The sequence below is a fragment of the Cicer arietinum genome, chromosome 1 (assembly GCF_000331145.2).
Source record: "Cicer arietinum cultivar CDC Frontier isolate Library 1 chromosome 1, Cicar.CDCFrontier_v2.0, whole genome shotgun sequence".
NCBI lineage: Eukaryota > Viridiplantae > Streptophyta > Magnoliopsida > Fabales > Fabaceae > Cicer > Cicer arietinum.
In genome coordinates this window covers 42153503-42165728 of record NC_021160.2, presented here as the reverse complement: position 1 = coordinate 42165728, position 12226 = coordinate 42153503, and positions in this window count along the sequence as shown.

The following is a 12226-nucleotide window of genomic DNA, read 5'->3' as shown; positions in this document are numbered from 1 at the left end:
TTTTATATATATGTCTATGTCCATTATTTTAAAAATTCTTATTTATCTAATCTAATTATTTTATTTTTTTTAATAACTATTGTTTTTATTTGTTTAAAATTAAATTATTGTTTTATAATAAGTTTTTTGGAAAGAAATAAGATTCTTTGTAGAATTCAAAAATAAGACATGGTGTTGGAGTTATACTTTTCATCAGTAACATTGAGCGTATAAGAAAATAGTTTTTAAGTTAAGTTATAATTAGATTTTTTTTTAATTTTTTAATTTTAAATTATTTTTTTTAAGTCAACTTATTTTTTAATGTCAATAAAATAAAATTTATAAAATTTGATATATATATATATATAAACTAATATAATAATTTATTTATTAAAATCGCTGTTTCCGTGCGACGCACGGGTTACAAACTAGTTTTTTTTTATTGAGAACATTAATTTGTTTTCATCAAGTTGTATTATCTCTGCCTTTAATTATAAAAAAACTAATTTAATATTTTTTTAATGAAGTTTATAAATTTGAAGAGATTATAATTGTTTAAGTTAAAAATTATATTAAAAATATATAGAAGAATACATTTAAGTTTTGTTTTAATTCTAAACCTCTTTTAAAAAAATGCTTTTAAATAAAAATTCTCTTTCAAATTATTAGATGTATATATTGTTTTTTTTTCAAAAGCATTTAACAATTTTTATATTTATAAAAGATAATTTCATAAGAAAAATCATCATTTTATTATTTAAATATATTAAACTAATTTTTTTTTACAGTTTATCATAAAATGTATATTCAATATTAACTATTATTTTATTATGAATTATGAAAATTTAGAAGAAAAAAATTAAATTGTATTTTATCGATATTTTTAGTATATAATATTTAATTATTATAAATTTTTTAATAGTAAAAAATTGTTTTTTATTTAACTATTAATTTAGTCGAATTAACATCTGTACTGTTAGATTTCTTTTAAAATTATTATCTCATTTGACAATTTATAAAATTTACAAAAAATATGACAATAAATGACTGAGAAATATATATTATCAAATTTTTTCGTTATTAATTATAGGTGTATTATAATTACCATAAATGTAAAATAAAAGAATAATTAATTGAGAGAAGTAATTAGATAATAGAATTAAAAAATAATTAAAATTATATTAAAAATTAAAAGTAACAATCTCTTTGAAATAAATATTTTCTATAAATATGACCATTATTTTAGGATAAAAAGTTTTTACACTAATACTCTTACCATCTAAAATGACTATCTCACAATTGCAAAAATATATTTTTCTTAAAATAATTATCATTTTTATTTTTTAATATAATTTTAATTTTTATTTTTTAATATAATTTTAATTTTTTATTTTTAATTATAATCTTTAATCAATACTTTCAATACTTTAGAATATATATCATTAACAAGGGTACTTTGGTAAAATTTATACTATATACCTTTTATTTATTATTTTTTAGTTTATGAAAAAATAATCGTGCGACAGTTACTTGAAGAAAAAAAAAATACTTTGTAATGATTCTTTCAATTATTCATCACAAACAAATTATTCTTTTATATTAATATTAATTTGCATATGTCTATATATCAAGAATGAGGGGGAGCCACTACTGTATTTTTAATAAGCAAGAGCCACAAAACTTATAAATATCAAGATTGTTGAAACTTCAACTACATGACATAGATATTGAAACAACTTCTAAATATTATTATGGATTATAAGATGGATGGATAATGTTCTTCCATTGAATGATAATGGCCCGGAACTAATCGGCTCAATAAAAAAAAAGGACAGCGAAATTTCAATTGATTTTTATATTATGAAAAATGATTCAAGCATTTTAGATGATGAAATTCAATATATTTTTAAAGTTAATTACCTTTGAAAATTAGGCACATAACATTTGCTGATGAAAGAAACATTGAATTGAAAATACCAATTACAAATTTATTTATGTGATCAATTGTATGAATAAACTATTCACAATTTTTTTAAAATATCTCATATTTTACCAATTAAATACGATTATTAGATAAATCTTGAAAAAGATGTAAGAGTTCACTAAGACAGGTAAGTATTCATGACTTAAGCCAAAGTAACGTATGCAACTATAGCCGCTGTAATTATCAACTTTTTTTCTAATCGGTCCTTTAATTCACTTCTTTTTATTATTTGTTACCATTTTTAACACATAACATTATACAATTATCCTAATCTATAATTATGGCTCTTAAAATCAATAGAAAATCTGCAATGCATTCATCTACCATAAAACTTATACATCCTCAATAATAATTCCTTGATTGGATCCTAATTTTTTCATTATATGAATGACAACTTTCGTACCAAATTATAGTGTCCATTCCTCATTATATAAGTTTGTGAAATTGAGTCAATGCTGTAAAATGAGGTCATTGTATATGTAATAAGGGTAATATCTTGTTCTTGCCAAGTTATAAAGTGATAGACACTTATGTATTTTGGTAATAAAATGTGTTAAAAGGGTAATGATGTACATGTAATATAACTTTGAAGTACTTATCCAAAACAAAATAAATTTATTTAATATGATACGATTAAACAATTTTAAAACATAAAAATAGTTTATGTCTTACAAATAAATCATCAAATTAGTACATGATATTGTAGAGTAATTTCAATTTAATCCTTAAAAGTATGAATATTTTAATTTCTTTGTCAACTTTGAAAAAATGTTTATTAAATCTGTTTTCTATGATGGACTATTACTAAACATAGTTATCATCAATGACATGTATATTAAATATAATATAACATCCAAAATAATATCTGACTTTGTAAGACATTTTTAAATTAGTATTTAAGAATATAATATTCTAATATAGTATTTGAGTGTGTAAAATATTTATCAAATTCATTTTTTTATTTACCTTTATAAACGATAATAATGTGTCCGTTAAATGTATTATTGGTAGTATTAGTGATAGAGAAAAAAATACATAAAATTTGAAATTGCAAAATAAATATGAAATTTGAAGTGTTAGTGACTTTTACTCTTCCTTTGTGCCATATATTCTCTTTCCTAACATTTTATTTGTGTATTTATGATGTTGTGTACTGTAAATAATAAAACAATCGTTACTCATTGATATTCATATTTTTAAAGATCAATTTGGATGTCCTACAAAGTAAAAAAAACAATTTTAGTTGCCAATATTATATTTAACAAACGTGTCATTAATGTCCTATCAAAAATAAAATAACATGCTATTGATGTCAATGACATTTTGTAAAGAGTTACTCTTAACGATAAATTGAAATTACACGTGTGGGTTTAAGTTAGATCTAAATCTTACATAGATTTTTGAAGTTTTTTTTAATTAGACCTTTTAAGTTTCATTATTGTTAACATAATTATCCTTTGTGTTATAGTCCGTTAGAATTGTTAATTTTTTTTTCTTCTGTTGTTTCCATTAAAAAAATGCACGTGTTAGTTATATTCATCATGGTCTGTTAGAATTTTTCAATTTTAAATCTTCTTCCTATTTTTTTTTTTACTTAAATCAAGAAAATTCAATTTCTTCGACCTTCTTTTTATTATATATTTTTTTTTATCTTATAATATTCATCTACTATCATCTTTTTTCATTATGATTAATGTCTATTTATAAAATCAAATAAAAACAAAAATAATTAAAAAATTATATCTAAAAACAAAAACAAAAACAAATTGAATCAAACATTATATTTCCAAAAATCTAAATTTGAAATAAACCAAAAATTAAAACCCTTAAAAATATAAAATAGATCTTAAACTCAAAAGAAAGAGAAAAACTCTTTTTTCTTATTCCTCTTAAGGTTTTGAGTAAAAGAATAAATAAGTTTTTGTTTCGTTAAAATATCTTAATAATAATTTTGTTTTTATTTTATTGTTAACTTGAAAATTTTCTTAATGTGGAAGAGAAGCATCAAAGAAAATAAGTTCAAAAAATAACTAAAATTTTGAACTTTTTAAATTTTAATTTATTTGAATTGATAAAAATAATAAAGAGGAGAAATAATGTCATGCGTTTCAATATCTTTTTACGCAAACGGTTAAAAAAAAGCTAAATGAGTAATTAAAAAGGGTATAATAGTATAGTGAATATTTGGGCTAAGGCAAAGATGATGAAATTATTAAAAAAAAATGATGACATTGGAATCAGGTATCTATGGTCACATTCATCGAACAGAGAAATAGTAATAAAATAAATTAGGGTGTTCGAATCCATTGGAAAAGTAAGTAGGTTTAGGTAGCACAGCACTAGTAGACTAGTAGTAGCAGTAGTGAGGTTTGTTTGTTTCATGTTCATTGTGCAAAGCAAATTTTCCAAATGAATCGACCAGTCACCACCACAGTCCCACTCAATTTCACTGCTTACATAGGCCAAAATTGATTTATGTACGCATACACAAATATGATGTTTTTTTTATTTGATGCAGTTTGGGGACACAACAAACCACAACCCCTTCATGTGGACCCCACCTAGGTCAGGGTACAAATGCCAAAGGTAGCATTTACTACTGTATAGTCCTAACAAGGACAACACAAAAATAATGGACAGATTTTTTTCTTGTTAGGATGGGATCTTTTTTGGCCCTATGTGGGCCCTACTGGATTATGACCATCTGTCCCTTTGTGACCGGCAGCTCTCCAAAACACGTGAATCTGATTCCCACTCTTTTTAATATTTTTATAATTACTAAATCACCTACTTAATTCTTTAATCTCCTCTTTATTTTATCTTTTCATTTATAATAAAGGGATTGAAAATAAATATGAGTGTACCATATTTGAATTATAGTGACAACTTACGAAGATTCAATTTCTAAAATAATATGCGTGACTTACATCTCTATCCATTTTGATACAAAAAAGAGTGCACTGAAGTTATGTAAATAAAGTATTTCCAACTCCAAAATTATAAATTAATTGTAGTCAAATTAATTAAGATGAAGGTGGTCAAATTCAATATCTACAAAGAAACACAATTTGTTAAAGTCTTTTCGGGTGGCTTAAATAGCAATCTCAAAGAAAATAGACAAATTAGTTTTGTTTGCTCTAATGTTGTTTGTAAAGATGTTTCATTTATGTCGATCATTTAAGTAGAGGCTAAAAATCCTTAACTAATGGTCTTTTGTGATCAACTAGTTTCAATTATTTAAGTGGAAGCTAAAAAACCTTGACTAATGATCTTTTGTGATCAACTAGTTTTAGAATTACTAAGCATTCTCGCAATTCTAAAACATATGCATAATAGAACTAATGGTTTTAGGTATAGATTAACACCTATGACACTTATGTGGTAATAAACTCTCACTTTATTCGTAAAAAGGAAATAATGAGCTAACCTCCAAAGTATTGTCCAAATTCGAATAGGACTTTCAATGCCACAAAGTTATTTATTAAATTCTTGCATGTGTAAATTATCCATTTTCTATTTTGATTAATATGGTATATAACTTGTTCATCCTTTAGTAGTTTTATTGGTTATATCATAATAATATTGTTAATTAAATTTTTGTGATAATTATAATATATAATTAAGTGATATTATAATATATATTTAAGTGAAATAATCTCAACTGGAATCAGAATCAATTTTTTGAGCAGGTTTGATTCACTTCTCAATTTCTTTGGGTATTAATGATAATATATTCAAATGTGATTTTATTTATTCAAATTTATTATGTACTTGCATTTGCACAAAGAAATTGAGTATTTTATATCCTTTTAAATACGAGTACGTGTATATTTAAATTTAAAAGTACTGACATTTATGGCCAAATTAATTAATCACGTCTAGCAGAGTTGGACTTACCACCTGAATAATTATAAAAAATACTAAGAGACAAATTAAAATAATATAGAATTAGAAAGGATGTTTTTACCTAGGAATCTATCTAGGCAAAAGTTAGTGAACAATTTACCTAATCTCAAGAAGTGATTCGCTTTGGGCATGCTTTTTACTATAAATAATGTGTAATTTTTTATCTTATAAAATATTTATTGCATTAGTTGCATTTGCAGGCTTAGAATTCAGACACTAGTGGACATGATCTGTGATGCAGAAAGATTGTCCATATTTCTTAAGTAATTCTTGGCCTGCATCTGAGCACATCTTAAATAATTGAATTGTTTTATTCATTTTCAAAATAATTTTTATTTATTTTTATTTTGTTTTAGTATAATTAATTTACAACCCATATATCATTAATTTTTCCCTCTCTTTGAAATTGTCTATACCACCCACCTCTATGTGGATCATACTTCATGAAATTGACTAATTTTTCCTTTTTCAATAATAATTATTAATAATTCCCTAAAAAATTAATAATAATAATAATAAAGTGTGGAGCCATTCAATTGGGTCACTTCATTACCCTATGCTTAGATAACATTAATTTTTTGGACTAATTATTCATTTATTCAACAATTGATATCCCCCAAATGTATGATCGATAAATTTTCTATTTTCCATCTATTTGCCGTGTTGAATTTGTTTGCCCATTAAGAATCTTATTTTGTTAGATACATCTCATTTTCCCCCTCACATTTTTTTTATTGGGATTTTCCCAACTATTGTACTTTGAAATTCAAAGGTCCTTGTCTTACTATGTCATTTGCTTGTCTTCTAATTGCTTAGAAAAGGAGTGCCTAAATTGTTACATTAACAAATTGATTTCGTGCATTCATTTTGGAACTATATGATACTACCAATATTAGCCTACAAGCTACCATGTATATATAATGGAGTATTTTGAACAAATTATTCGTTTGTTCATGATTTTTTTTTAGTGAATATGAAAATTGGACTTCAAAATTATATGTATTAGTGAAATTAATTTATGAATTTATAAATTTGTTTTTGAAATTATAAAGTAACATTTTGATGTGATATTGTAATGGAATATGTGGGTTATCTAATTCTATATTAATGTCATTTTCTTAAAAATAAATTTGTTCATTAAATTTTATTATTTTAAAGATAAATTTGTGAGTAATTGTAATTGTGTATGGACCAATTATGAACAAATTAATCGGTGAAAGATTTAAATTTCATCGAAAAATTAATTTGTATCACGATGACATTAATATAAGATCGTGGATAAATCAAATATTCAATTAACATGTCATATTAAAATCTCTAATGACAAAGTGTTTAAATATAAACTATTTTAATTACTATTTTATAATTTCAAAATTGTATTTGCTAATTAGAAAATTTAGGGGTTAATTTGACTAACACTTATAATTTGAAAAACTAATTTATTAACCTATTTTTTAAAATGATTTTTATATTATTTTATCTTTTTGTTATAACATTTTTAAAAATAGTTTTAAAAATAAAGTTTTAAATGAAAATCAGTTTGAATAATTTATCTTAAAATATCATTTTAAGTATTTCATTTATTTGTTACTATATTTTTTAAATAATTAAATTTTAAAAAATAATTAAAATAAAAAATTATTTTGAGAAACTCTTCATAAAAATCATTTAAAAAAATATATTTTTTAAATAAATATAATTTTTATCATATTAAATTTATAATAATTAATATTTAAGTTATTAAATATTTAAAATTATTTTTTCAATCAATAACATATGAATTTAGAATAACTTATACTATTTTTAAATTAATTAAAAATTATTTTTTAAAATACAAAACCAAAATCATTTTTTAAAAATTTTAAACAAATTAATATTTTATTTATATATTCTTATATTCAAGTGGTTGAGTCACATACATTATGAATAATATCCTCACCTTCAAATATTTTATTTTATTTTAAAATATGTAGACAAGTTATTCCAACACTAGACACATACAATTGATGAAATATGAAGGTTCTTGATTTTCTTTTTTTTCAACGATTGGAACCATTATTAAGGCGTCTATTTATAGCATCTTGAGCCATCTTGGAACGCCAAATTGGCACAATACAATGAACATTGTTCTAATTTTTAAACCTATTTTTTTGGTCATTTTCAAATTGTTTATATGGGTTACTCATTTAAGAAAACTAAGCATGATTTGACCCTAAGCATGATTGAACATTTGGCTCAAGTTCAATATTTAAAATAAACATAGTCTTTTTGCTCGATAAAAATAAAATAAACATAGTCTAAACATAAATAAAGGCAAAGAACACCTAGGAATATAATAATGAACAGTTACATTGTTGATAGTAACTTGCAATGGAGAAGGACGGTTGTTTTAAATCAATTTGGCATAATATTTTTTTAGTGCATCCACATTGATGAATGTGTGTGGGACCCTTTGTATAATGTCAGGTTCAATTGATAATGATGGTGATGGTGTAACGTAGGAATATATGATTAATTTCAAAAGTCTAAATTATATTATATATAGACTAATTAAAAAATGGTAACTATGTTTAAATTGGTGTCTTTGTAGAGATAATTGTGATTTGTCAAATGGTACATCTTATGAAAGAAAAATATTTAAATGGTAACAAAATTTAGACACATACATAAAAAAGTATATTATTTAATTATTTTAAAATATATTTTATTTAATTTTTTTATAAATTTGTTTTGGTTATTTTTGTTAAGTGGTGCATAACACATTGGAATCCCCAACTTTTTCAAGCTTTGAAATGCCTTGAAGTAGATCATCATAAAAATATCAACCAATCAAACACACCCTATAATATGAGTAAATAATAGTAAAATTATTGATTGTCTAAGGCAAAAAGCAACCCAACAAACACTATGCCATAGTGCACCGTGTCTCCCTTTTAAGACAAAGACGTGTGAATAAACTAACCCACTTTCATAGCTTTTGTTCCCTTTTTTACATAGAATCACACATCAATTTTATGTGGGGTCAAAACTTAAAACCTCCCTTCCCCACCTTCCCTATCTTCTTCACCTCCCAATTACAATTCATTTTTATGTGTAGATTGCTCATTAAACATCTTTATCTATCCACTCATAAAAAAATAGTAATTAATTATACAATTGAAATTAATTAATCGTTAAATTTAAATTGTATAGAGTAAGAACTGTATGCAGACGTATAATTAATACATAAGTAATTATTTGATTATTATTGAATATTAAATTTAAATTATTTAATATTTATCAAACGTCTATAAATATATTTAATACATATAATTTTTACTGCATGCAATCCAAATATTTAATTATAGGATATTTAAATTCAAATAAAAATTATATTAAATATTATTATTATATATATCATTGAATTTTATGAAAAAATAGCTCGAATCCGATCAAATTTTCAAATTATTTTCTTAAAACTAAATCAAATAATATATAAAAATTAAACTTTGATACTTATTCATTTTTATCAATAAAAGATATTGTATTAATTTATTATTTGTTGATTTTAATAATTTATTGATTTAATTTAAAGTCTCTCTTTTACTATATCATACATTTTAAATCTAATCATTCATTATTATTCTATAATGTTATTATTTTATATATTATATGTTTTTTTATTGATAGTTATGTTATATTTTATATCAAATTTATGATTTTACTGTGATTTTATAATATTAATATTTAAAAGATTTTCTTTATAATTGTAAATTAAATCAACTAAAATTAATCTAATATAAATCACATTTAATTAAATCGGATAAATTTTTTTAAAAGGGTCCTCCAAATTAAACCCAACTAAATTAATCTTTAAATATGATACTAAGTTTTTACTATAAAATCCATCCATAAATCACACCCTAAACACCCATATTTAATTATGAAAGGCAGGTTGAAATCCTTAATCACGTACACACTACGCACCTATCCTCCAATTAGGACAATGATACTTAACCCAATGGTACATCACATATTTAAATTTAAATATTTTCACGAGAAGCTAAGGTGATAGGAGACCCTTCTATTTATCTAGGCCCATACCATGTTGCTTTCTTTTATTTATCTTGTTCAAGAATGTGTAGACGTGTTAGACTTTGTGCAAAAGAGTTAGAAATGTGTGTCACATAAGTTGTCTATATCGGTGATATAAATTATATATAATTAAATTAAATTTATATATTCCAAAATTTCAGTTGGGGGTTGGGTGGACCTGCTCCAAATATTGAGATAGTATACAAAGCATAGAATATGAATGTTATTAAAGAAGGCATATATAGGAGGGGTCCATGATTGATGTGGAACCTAATTTTCTTCCCTTGTGAAAGAGGGCATGCTAATGTATTAATACTAGACCTAGTCCATCATCATAGAATTGATTTTGTTGTTTCCTTTTGTTCTATCCTAACACATGTTTTCTTCTTTAAACAGAGGACCCCACCAATGCTCTTCCATATCACAAGTCACTTTTAAATATAAAAAAATTATGATAAAACCTATGGTAAGCTTGAATTGAAATGAAGCTGGCTCCCAAAGTAGCATAAATCTAATTATGTCTCCATTACAATTGTGTTTGTGATTCTCAAAGTCTAAAGGTGCCATAGTGGAAAGCATAAATTGAAAAATCCAAATAATGGAATTATTGGTTTTCAACCATCAATGACATATTGATATTTGAGGTCGGCTTAATTTAAAAAGAAAATGTAATGTCCTTTTTAATTAAATTAATGCGGATGCTCATACTTATAAGCATTATCTAAAGTCTCATTCCCTTTATTTTTAAGCCAATATAAAAGTCCAAAAGAGAAGCTAAGGTTATGATGAAACATTTTCTAAATATATATATAAAGCAAATGAAAATAAATATTGCAAGAGTTAATAAACTATAGTTAATTATGTTTTAGAAATTGTATTTTCAATTATTTGAAAGTTACAAATTTTTACTTTTTATTTGTCAATAAGTGTTTTTAAGATTTTTGTCAACTAAATAAAAAAGAATAGTTATCACGTAACATTGTAAGTTGGTGTTCTCTATTTTATAATTCATCCTTTTTTTTTTTTTATAAAATTGTTTTGTGATGATACAATCCTATATTGGAAAGTGCCTTGCTTGCATCTAAATTCAATCTTTTGTTATTTCACATTCTCTAATTCTCATTTTCCTTTGTAAGGTTTATGGGGTGATAACATGTATATATTGTCAAGAAAGGGCATGGTGGGTCATGATAAGCAATTACAAATCCACAAAAAGAGGCATAAACCTTTCACATATAAAATCATATCTCACATAATGAACCATTTCATTATAGAAGAATTTGAAATGACCTTCCATGACTTTACTTTACATGGATGTATTGAATTTGGTGCTATGGGTGGAGTAAGGCTAAAGATAAGGACATTATTATTTATTACAATATTTGAATTCATAAGCCTCCTCTCTCTCCCACTATGAAAAAGAGAAATCTAAAGAAACATGAGAATAAAAGGGAGTAACAAACATTGTTAACTATTTTTTTTCTTTGCCTTTAGACAAATAGTTGTGTGTGTGCAAGTGTAACAATCACCTTTCCCCACTAACATAATTTCCATGTGACAAGGTCCACCTAGGCTTACTCATCCCATTAATGGACTTTTGGAGTTTGTGGTCACAAACCCAACTCCCCCCATCTTGGGTAAAATGATTATGCCTTTGCTATTCTTCATCTTTTCTATCACACTTTCTTGTCAGTGGGGACTTTGTCTTTAAAAGTGTTTTAATAGTTCCTTCTTGTCTACATTAGGCACTCCTCCAAAAGCTAAATGCTAAGTATCATGGTTGATCTTTATTTGAGGCACTCATGATACACTACTATCATATAAATAGGACTTTCTAACTAAAAAAAAATATAGATAGGATTTTCCATGTGTTTTTTATAGAAATATGAATTTAGTTTACTTGAGAAATTTTTACATTTTAGATAATCCAAATATGATTAGACAATTTATATTTTAACTTAATAAATTATATTCAAAATTCATAATTAAAATTTAAACCATTTGAGATATAATGTTCGATCAGAGTAAATTCAATAGGAAATTCAAATTTGATTTGATAGATGTGTAGTTGAATAGAATTGAACTAAGTAACCATGAGATAAATTTATTTATTTGAAGTTATTTTGTTGACATAAATATGTACTATGTAACCCTCATTTTCACTTAAAATATTTGTATATGGCAAATGAAAAGATGAAGATATTTTATTTTTGTTCCCTATCTCCTTTCTTCCTTTTCTAAAGTCTCACATTGAGTCATGAGAGAATTGATATTGAGATTCGA